Genomic DNA, 11,818 nt, shown 5'->3' on the forward strand with positions numbered 1-11,818 from the left:
AAGGCGTCTGTTCCATGTGTAACATGGCTAGTTAGGATGAAAGTCAAGTCATTTGTTTTCATAAATCTAACAACGAATGTAGTTATGGATAACCAATCATCCTGGAGCTGCTTCTGTCAAGGAACAGTCAGCAGATAACACACACAGGACTGAGGGCTGAGGTTTGCTGATGAGTTGTCATAGAAATGAGCCAGTAGCCAGAACTCTGGAAACACCTGGAGACAACAGGACTTGGGGCAGGGTTCTAAACAAGTTGAGGCAAGATAGCTTGAAACCTGGATGTGGGGTCAGACAGAAGTTGAAGAAATACCCACCAAAATCCAGTTCATTCTGGAGATTGTTGGTGATTTCACTGACAATTTATTTTCACAGCTTGTTTTTGTCATCAATTGGGGTTGTTTTCCTTTGCCCATCTGGTCGTAATCGAATGCAGAAGACACCAGTGGTTTATTTCTTTTTCAGGACATTCCAAACTGTTGATCTGGTTATGCCCTATTTTTGTGTAATGGTTCTATTCTTCTCATTTAGCATCCAAATCACTTTCCTTCATAGACAACTCCCTAGTCTTCATGTTATATCAGGCCTACTGACACCAAACGCAGACCGCAAAGTAGGGATGGTATTGGCCAGATTTCCTCCAGATACGACGCTTGGCATTCAGGCCAAAGAGTTCAAACTTGAACAGAAAATCAGACCAGAGAATCTTGTTTATATAGGTCTGAGAGTCCTTTAGGTGCCTTCTGGCAAACTCCAAGCTGGCTGTCATGTGCCTTTTACTTAGCAGTGGCTTCCGTCGGCCCCTCTACCATAAAAGCCTGATTGGTAGAGATCTGCTGAGATGGTTGTCTTTCTGGAATTTTCTCCCATCTGCACAAAGGAACTCAGGAGCTATCAGAGTGACCATTGGGTCACCCTTCTTCCCTGATTGCTCAGTTTCACTGGGCAGCCAGCCAGGGATAAAAAAAAATCTATTTAAGAATAAGGCCGTAATATAACAACATGTGGAGAAAGCAAAGGGGTCTGAATACTTTCTGAATGCACAATAAGTCTACCTTCACAATACTGATCAAATAGAAAGTGTAGTGGTGTGAGAGCTGGTGAAAAAACCAAACCCGATGTCATACTGCTTCCTGGATACATAATGATAATGTGATGGCGTCGGGTAGTGAGCCACTGAAATACAACAGCACTCCTCGAAAGCTCTGGCGTTTGCCAGTAAATACACCAGCGTAGACGCACCAGCCTCCCTCCCTTTCCCGACACTTTAATCCCTGCTGGCAGGGCTCTGTGCTCATTTTCACCACTCCCACCGCGCTCTATCTGTGGTCACAACATACTTAGTGGAGTAATCCTTGACCTCTCATCTGGCTATCGGTTGCCACTAAAGACACATCACACAGTGTCGCGCTATCCTCTTACGTCCACCGATGCCAGTCTGACGTTTCAGCCAAAAGACAAAGCGCCACAAAAGGCCACCGCAGCATGTCCCGCGACTGTCCCTCAGAATTAGCGCAGTTTGACAATTTGGCAGAGTGCTCTACACATGTTGATCGTGGTCCATATGCATGCTGACCGTTGTGGAGAAACCACACAAGAACCTCTTCCCACTTGAGAAGATTTGTCTTGGGCCTTCCGTTCCGTTGTGCCTCATCTAAAGCGAACACTTATGTTGCTTATGCCTGGAGCTGGCCCTGACTGGAGTCTATACTGCAGGGCAGTACTGGTGCCTGAAATCTGATCACAATCGTTATCCATTAAAAACAATATTTTCCAACAAAACATTTCCTTTGAACAACTATCACTCAATTAAAGGTTAGATTCATGTGATATTTTGAGCTGAAGCTGATAAATACATTTTAAAAAATGGGTGCCAATTATTCTGGAGGGCACCAAATATATTTTCAGCCATCAATCAATTGTTATTCGTGTCACTGTGTATATTTCACTGTTTAATTCCACACCTGTTGTTAATGAAGAAACTAAATAACGTGTAATATGACAATGCCATTTTGCCTGAGCTTCACTGTATGTGTCCTGAAGAGCTCTCTGTCCCCTGTTTCAATGGCACCTGTTCATGGTTTGCATTTTTGAACTTCTGGGACCTATTCATTTTCTAAGAACTTGCCATGAAGTCACGCTTCAGTGGACGAATAGTATGTATGTTACAGATTAAATGTAATCCTAACATAGAATTATAGAAAATCAGTAACATGTATTTGATTACCGAGATTTTTATAGTAATATACAGTTAATACACGTGTGTACATGGCTTGCCTTCAGCGGTGTGGACTGATGTCAAGTGTTCTCTGGGTAGTAAATGTTTGAGGGAACAAAAGCTAAAACAAAATAACAAGGCCGCCAGCATTGTATCAGGGATGTACTGGTTTGTGCGTGTGAGACTGTCTTACTTTCTCTGTACTAACGATTGGATTAGGGAAACAAGATGACATGTTCGGATTGATTAGACACAGTTCATGTACTCGGCTCTGACTTTAGTATTGTTTGTCTGTCGTTCAACATGATAGAATAGACCCAGGTGAGCTCTTTCCTAGTAAAACTATGTGCTTCAGCTTTCACGGAGTGTCCTGTGATTTTTAATTGATTCACTTTGGCAAAGCACAAATGAACACGGAGAAGTGTACCACTAAGGGATTAGAAAAGCATTCGGGAGGAACCCACAATCTGCCGGCTGTGGTCAGGAATTACAGGCTGGCTAGGAGATGAATGTTCATCCTACTTAACATTCTCCAGGGTGATAAACACATTGAGATAAACACATATGATGCACAATAAGGACTGCACCACAACTGTTCTCATACGACCGCAATAACTGCAGTGTGAAAATTGCGCTACATTTAACTGCGCCCCATTCAGATTGGTCAATTAAAGCTAACGACTCAAACTACACGTGATCATGCGACAAATTATACACCGTCCACCCCGGTTCGAGTGTGAGATGATTTTTCTCTCGCAAATTTTCATTTCTCTGACATATTTATTTTAATCAAGATGTGTGCAAACAAACAGAAAAGCAATCAGCTCAGCAGTTGTGGATTTTATATTTTCCCACAATTTATACAGGAGACCATACATCAAGTCCATGATTTCCATGGGGCTGCTGGGAAGAGCAGAATGTACTGTGGGAATGAGCAGAGGACAGGCAGTTGGTGCAAATCTTGAGCGCACAGGGCTTTAGAGGTGGCAGAGCGTAATGGCTGGCAGGGGGATCAAAACAAAGCCCGTGAGGGAGCGGAGCGGAGCAGAGGGGCTTGGACATGGTCCTCCCGCTCACCCAGAGGAACCAGCGCCTTGGACTGTGAGGAACCGACCGACTGGCTTTATCTAACGGGGGCAGGGGGGTAGCCCTCCGGGGATGAGCCAGTCACATGAAACCTGAACCCGGATCAGGACAGTGGCCTCATAATGTGCTCTTAATTTAGTCTGGGATTCAATCAAACAAGGCTCAGCCACGTCTTTACGCAGTTGTATATTTACAATATTCTGCCCAGGGCCACACATAATAGCCTTCCTGTTGGTTATATAAAACACCCAAGAACAGTCTGTGAGGTAATTTGGCCATGGGAACAAATTGCTAATTTGTAAATACAGCTATTTGGGTTCGATTATTCGCTTGATTAGCCCACAGATTTGATTGAGCCCTAAACTAAGGCCCCTTTCCTATTGTATACAGCTGCCTACCGATTCGCAGGATAACTTTCAGTAGCCCAGTAAATGTTCACCTACTTAGAATTTGACATCTTGTGATGGGGCTGGAGCAATTGATAAACAGCCTGTACAGACAGGATACATAACATCTGAGATTAGATTCAACTTTATTGTCATTGAGCAGTAGAAGTGCAGCACAATGAAAGGCAGTTAGTGTAAATAGAGGGCAGAAAATGTACAAGTATTTACAAGTATTAAGTACATGTGTATTACAAGTGGAATGTGCAGATGTGCAATGAAGGCAAATGCAGTGCAAATGGCAAAACTAAATGTGCAATTAAGGCAAATAGAGGAGGGCAGAAAGTTTACAAGTATTAAGTATAGTGGATGTTACAAGTGGGATAATAGTTGTTCGGGTACAAATGGCAATTCTTAATGTGCAACAAGATTAAATAAGACATACATTAAGAAAAACAAAATAATTATTTGACTTATAGGCACTAAAATATGTAATTTAAAATCACTCTGAATGGCATTCCATGAGTGTGGGTTAAAACATCCAAAAGCAGTTTTAACCGGTTCTGAAGTGCCTGAGGTATCTCCAGTACTATCCAGTCTTAAGAGTGTGTTTTGTCAACTAAAGTACATAAAAGGTATATGAGACCTAATACCACAGGTATGATATGACATCTCTGTTTACTGCTCTAATTGCATTGGTAACTGATTTATATGAGCAATAACACATCCTAGGGGGTTTGTGTCAGAACAGCTTTTTGCCATGGTATATTGACCTTCCCTCGTGCCTTATTGGTTTCAGTGGTTGGTGAGCAAATAAGATATCGAATTTTAAGCCGTGAGTATACAATACACATCGACCTACATTGGAGGTACACATTTTAAGTTTCCATATAGCGTACCGAATTTCAGGGTGATGAGCATGTTGGATGTTTATGGTAGTTACATAGTAACCAGTTTAGAGGTGTTTTAATGCGGTGGACAAAGTCTTTTCATTCTCTGTGGGACAGGTGGCAGGTTGCTGAGGGCAACAGCATGAGGAATGAAACCGTTCTGAAAACTGTTGAGGATGCTATTGGGGGGTGATTCACTTGTCCTGCCAGCCTGCCAGGGGAGAATATTTGGATCAGTTGGTGACTGGGTGTGGGAGGGGTCACCAATGATCTTTCCTGCACACTATCACCAGAGTCATGCGGTATCTCGACAGAGGGCAGATGGCAGGCGTTTTTTGGGGGAGACGTTTCATTACTATCAGCAGTCTCGAGCAGTACCTCATGGTATTCCTTCTTGATGATTGCTGTGATGTTCAACTCCCACCTGAGGTTGTGGGAAATGATGGTCCCTAGGGATTTGAATGATTCAATCGAGCTAACAGCTGAGCCCTCAATCACTAGGCGGAGAGGTGGGGGACGTTTCCCGAAGTCACCCACCACCTCCATGGTTTTGTCTGTGTTAAGCTCCAGGTTATTTTGGCCACACCGGGCCACCATCCAGTTGACCTCTGCAGGGTACATGGACTCATTGCTGTCAGCGATGAGACCGACTGGATTGGTGTCATCTGAAAACTTGAGTAGCTTGACAGATAGATACATTGTTAAAGGTACAGTCATTGGTGTGGAGTGAGATAAGAAGGGGTGACAGCACATATCATTGCAGCAATCCTGTGTAGGAGGAGAAAGGTTTGACATTTTCCCATCCTTATTTACATGTTACGGATATTGACTGATACTGACTAGGACTCATTCAGTAGGGATCGTATTGTTTGTGTCATATTGTTGGCGTCGTATTGTTTGTGTCGTATTGTTAGTATTTTAGTGTTTGTGTCGTATTGTTAGTATTTTAGTGTTTGTGTCGTATTGTTTGCGTCGTATTGTTAGTATTACATTTTTTGTGTTGTTTTGTTTGTGTCGTATTGTTATTGTTGTTAGTATTTTATTGTTTGTATCGTATTGATTGTATTATATTGTATTGTGTTGTTTTTAATGATTTCCCAGCCCCCCTACAGTATCACCCTATCTTTCTGTCTATGATTTTATCATTCTATGATTTATTTCTGTTATATGAAGTGTGGCCTGGCTCTTGTACCTTACGTGTTGTTGCATCACCTAGATGTGAAAGGTACACTGACAGTCACTCGTAGAAATTATTAATGATGGTGTCACTAGAGTGGCGGCTGGGCGTGTCATCCGGGTTACGGTGACCACGGCGTAACAACACATCACCTGGCATCAGATAACAGTAAGACAGAGCTGCCACAGTAATAAGAGATCCAGTTGTCTGGTCCTATTTATCATGAGACGTCTGATGCCATTTTGGATTTGGAAGCCTGGTCAGGCAGTCTCGTATTGATTGGCCACTGACACTGACACTAAAAATATCATCCCCCCCTCCCCAATGTTGTGTTGTCCTTGTTGTCTCAACGACTCCACAGTTGGAGCAGGAGAACTGATCAATCGATCAACCAATCAGATTTATTTATAAAGCCCTTTTTACATTAGCAAGTTATCACAAAGTGCTTTTACAAGACACCCTGTCTGAAACCCCAAGGAGCAAGCAACAGTTGAAGCACAGCGGATTGGAAAAACTCCTTAAGGGGTGCGAAATATAGGAAGAAACCTAGAGAGGGACCAGGCTCCAAGGGGTTACCAGTCCTCTTCTGGCTGTGCCAGGTACAAGTTATATTAATTAATAAATGCATGTGGGCTGTGTCTATAAAGCCTAATCCATGTCAGAAGCATGACCAGATGGACAAGGACAGGGACAACCGGTCTTTTGAGACTGGTACTCGGGAGATGTGGGCCAAGACCTCATGTCCTCCTAAGTTTAAAAGGAGCAGGAGACAAGGAAAATGTAGACTTACAAGGATTTACATTGGAGAAAGAGAACAGACGGTACACCCCCGGCACAACAATATAGCAGCATAAAACCTTGGGGCTGAGACAGGGGGGTCCAGTGACACTCTGGCCCTATCCGAGGGAGACCCCGGGTCCAACAGGCAGGAAGTCAATCCACCCACACTGCCAAGCATCAACCAAAGGGACACCAACCAACCAACCAATGCTCAAGACGTGCCTTCTGACAGAGTGCCAAGACACTCTGCTCATTAACATGCTGCCCGTCCAACCTGGAGGTGTTTGCCGGCATACACGCACGCTAGAGGCGTTCGTATTCTCCGGCCAGCAACCACCTACCCCAGAAACCGGCCAGAGTACATTGAGACATGGCAGCCCCATCTGAAGACCACCCATCCACCTCATGGGGAGCTGAGACATTCTGTGTCACCCTCCGTGGGACACTGACGCTGGGCAGCGCCCAGGATTCCAACGCCGCTGGCCGCCACTGCACTGTGAGTCAGCTAACTAGCCTCTAAGGGGCCAAACATCTCTTTATCTCACCTCGAAACGGAAGGAGCCATAAAAACTTTTCACAGCTGCCCGTTGCAAAGCTTTGATTGTTAGAATTGCTGTCAGCAAATGATTGTAGCAAGAAAATACAGGCCAGTCTGCAGGCTATCCAGCAGCGTCCGCAACCAATGGTCAGACACTTGTTGTGAGCACATGGCGAGTAAGTCCGCAGCTCGTTCCAACCTGCATTGTAGTATTCGCGCAGTGGCTTTGTTTCTCTGATTGGTTCACAGACTAGCCCTGGGCACACTGTATGAAAATCACCTGGGGGGACCTCGCTCACAGGTGTGAATTCAATTACAAGTTTGCCGGCACAGGATGAGTATTGTAACTGAAGACATTGCATAAACATTGCAACGGCTGGTGGAAATGAAAACCCATGCCTAATTACTGTATGTCCAACATGTCAGTGCAAATGTCATAAATACACGAACACACTGACACACGCTTATATCATTTAGCACACAGCTTACTGAGCAATTTACAGTAGTAAGTGCATATGTTTTCAAACCTTATCACACTGGGACCCCCCCCCCCCCCCCCCCTTGGGTATCAAACCCGCAACCCTGCTTTATAAAGCAGCTGAATAAGGACATTGGTTCCTGGCCCCAGACCCGTCTATAAACAGAATGCATTCGTCAGGCACTCCAGGATGTCACTGTATCCACACCTGCTTTAGGTGGCTGGTGTTTGGCTCCTGAAAGTCAGATAGATCGTCACGGACCTGCACCAGAGCCCTCATACTGGGCTCCAGACATTATCACTCAGCTGGGCTTGAAAGCTTACATTTCTATGCTCAAGGTTGTCTCTTCCACCCTCTGGGGAGACAATGAAGAAACCTTTATTTTGAGAAGCTGAACGTGTTTTTTGCTAGAATCAGCAAGTTTTTACAGGCCAGAATGATTTAACAGGCCGACGGCTGGGTGTCCTTATGGGACAGAAAAATGAAAATCGATTCTGCAGAATCTTCATTGGCAAAGATTTCCATGTAGTATACCACCGTACCAACTGATGAGTAAATCGTGGAAAAATGTAATCGGCCTTGGATTCTGTCACTTTCCTTGTATTTCATTTTTATTTCTCAGGCGAAAAAGATTCAAATAAAATGTGGTTGTAAAGAGGTCCAACATTATCAAATTGCAGTAAACATATTTGTAAAAAATGTATTGTTTTTTTAATGTGGTAAAAAAAAAGTTGAACTTGGCAACAGGGCAAAGACTTTCCTGGCTAGCTTCCGAGGTTTTTCTGGCTAGCTACTGAGATTTTTCTGGCTAGCTACTGAGATTTTTCTGGCTAGCTACTGAGATTTTTCTGGCTAACTACAGCGGGTACCTGTGAGGTTGATTGTCTCCCTCCTGAGACAGCATGACGTCATAACCTTCAATTATAAATAGCTCCTGGTGTGTGTTTTATATTTTATGTGTCTGGCTCTGCTGAATCGGCAGACGTTCATATATTCCATTGTTCAGCGCTCGTGGAATGCTGTTTTTGATGAGAGTGAAAAGCTATGGAAATGACAAAGGCCACATTAACATTTGTTGTAATCTATAGTCTGAGAGCCTAGGGTCTGGGGCAGTGTTTTCCTACCGGGACTGGAACATGGACATCTTGCCATTAGGTTGCCAGGCCAACACCTCTCTGGCAATATAACGTCGTCCGCACTCCCTAGGCTACTGGAATGAGTAGATGATCGATATGCAATATTAATTGCTGTTATGGCGCATTAAATAACCACGGTTTGCGTGAGGAGTGAAATGAGGTAAATAGCCTATGGTCAAATACCGGGGTAAAAAGCCCCTAATTTATTTTGCCAGCTACATTCAACCATGGTAGGTTGAAATGAGCTCTCAGAAGCAATGCTTTTGTAAGAACTCTGCATTACTTCAGCTGAATAAGTGTGATGAATAACTAACAATCCAAAATTGCCGCTGATATTATATTGATCCACAAACAGCTCCTGTGGTCTTGTGGCGGGCCGCGGTGACCCTGTCTCTGCCGTACAGTGTTGACTACACATAACAGCTCACTGCTGATAGTTATTTCCAGAACTACCTGGGGGTGATCACGTGAAGTGTGATGAGCGAAGACTAAGGCCAGGCCATCTGGCTGCTTTCCCCAGTCGGAGCGCAGCCCCTCCGGACACTCAGTCAGACAAGGCCAATAATTGCTCCCCACCCATCGCCCCGCCTCCATTCCCGCCTGCCAACACCCCTGTCACCTGATCCCGGGAGCACGGACCACGGCTGTCATGTCTGTCCTCTCTCGGCGCGCACGCCCACACAGATACAGACACACACACACACACACACACGAATTAGAGTGTAATGACACAGCCACACAACGAAGCATACACATGCACACACACTCACTCTCGCTGGGTTATAATCAGGGGGGCCCAGCTGTGGCCAGGCTCACCCAGGGCTGAAGAGATCACTCGTGGAGGATGACAGAGAGATGAGGAGCTGAAGGTCAGAATTCTAGGTGGCCTGGCGTGGAGCCCTCCTATTGATTTTTAGGTTCCTGGATGAGTCGGATTAAATTCAGGGACGGATGACATGTTTCCAAGATGCCTGAAAGGATGATGTTTTTAGAGCTGGAAGTCTTTTTGGAGATGCTGATGGATTGTCTGATTTGCACTTCATTAGACTGAATTTCAAATCATCACAGCACAGAATATTCAACAGCCTACAATCAAAAATACTGAATACAAAATAATCTACTGTAGAACATGACCGACTTCAGGATCCCAGACCAATTGTCTTATAAAGAGGTTGTGTTCACACTAAGTCTTTATTGTAATTTTTCTACCATTACCTATTCCATGTCATTCCGACGGAGGTCAACGGGGTCAGACAGCTTCTACGTGGATCATCAGTCACTCTTGACATTTAACATTGACCCCTTTAAAGAGGCAAGGGGCGCGCATCCCAACTGGAATCCTATCGCAATAGGGCACTTCTTTGAACGGGGCGCTGTGGTCCAAAGTGACGCTCTACACAGGGAACGGGTTGACATTTGGGACACGGCCCTGCCTAATGCACATTAGAGTGCGCCCGTGACATCTCATCCCCATGACAATATGAAATGGAGCCAAGCTCATTGGAGACGTTTATCCCATCGCCGATTGCTATTTCTCCTCTTATAATTATATTGGAGGTTGCTCTGAAGGGTTGTTCATTGTTACAGCCCGTTAAAGTGGCAGATCGTTAGTAGGTAAAGGGAGAAGGATTCATAATGTAATTCTGTTGATTCATTAGGAATGTGTTACCGGGACAGGAAATATTGTATGGAATTGTATAATAACTGCATGATGAGTTCCTAACTTCTACTGACATATGTGAAGTTGCCTATGAACATGAATGTTCAGAAATTTTGTAAGCACCACAGAACAACACGTCCTTCTACTTGCAATCATGTGGATCTTGGTGAATCAGAAATTGTCAGCCTGTTGATCTGTTGATGATGTGTGAGGGAAGAAGAGTGTTCACTCCACATAACTAGGGAACGCGTTGGTTTGTTCCCAGCTGCGTGCTGGCTAGCATCTCCTTCTTCTTCGTCCATAATAGATGAGGTAGTTGAGGCCTCCCATGGGGTCCCCTCCCTCCACATCAGCCCACACCTCCATTTGCATGCGTGCTAGCCCACTTTAATTCATTATGCTGACAATGCAGCAGCTTCTGCAAACCCCTCACCAAAACCTCTCCTAGCAGGCTTTTCTGGGACACGTAGAGCGAGGCCTGACCTGACTTCCTTCAGCAAGTGAAGCTGCGTACCTGGAAAATGGCACTGCATGGCACCAACAAAAATATTATCACCTTGTAATGTGCAGTCTCTGAATGCTTCTGGAGATCAGTTACAATCCATACACATTGACAGTGCCTTCAGAAACTCTTTCACATTTTCCACATGGACCACATTTACAATTGATTAAATACATAGTATTTCAATTTCAATCACCGCACAATGCCTGATAAAGATAAAGCGAAAATAGGTCTTCAGAAATGTATGCCAATTAATTGTAAAAATAGACATTTACATATATATTTTTTTTACTTTAGTCATTATGGTGTATTGTGTAAGGTGATGGCAATAGTATAAACAGTGCCTTCCAAAATTACTGGCCCCCTAGGTATATATGAAAAATAATTCTGGACAAAATGTCATTGTTGTTCACCAACTTGATCTTGCACTCCAAAAATCAGAGGAATCTTAATAAAAAAACATCTGCGCCATTATCAGCACCCCTACATTCAGTACTTTGTCCATCTTCCGTTTGCCAAGATAACAGTTCATTGCCATCTCCTGTAATGATGTGATGAGGTGGTAGAACATATGACAAGGGATTTGAGATTTCTCCCCACAGAAACTCGCAAGATCCTTCAGAGTCATTGGTCCTCACTTGTTGACTCTGCTTGTCAGCTCACCCCACAGGTTTTCCAATGGGATTTAGGTCAGAAGACTCTGATGACCATTGTTGTAGCTTGACTCTTTGCTAAGGGATTCAACGCTTTGGATGGTTGTCCTGCAGGAAGATCCAGTGATGACTCGGTTTCAGCCTCCTGGCAGAGGAAGACGGGTTCGGGCCTAAACTCTCCTGGTACATGATGAAGTCCATGTCGCAAGGGACTTGGAAGTAAAAACAGCCCCACAAAATCACAGATCCACCACCAGATTTCACAGTAGTGATTAGGTCCTTTTCTGCCCTACCCTGGCTGTTTTTATGCCAAACCCAC

This window comes from Esox lucius, chromosome 13 (genome assembly GCF_011004845.1).
Source record: "Esox lucius isolate fEsoLuc1 chromosome 13, fEsoLuc1.pri, whole genome shotgun sequence".
In the NCBI taxonomy this organism is placed as follows: domain Eukaryota; kingdom Metazoa; phylum Chordata; class Actinopteri; order Esociformes; family Esocidae; genus Esox; species Esox lucius.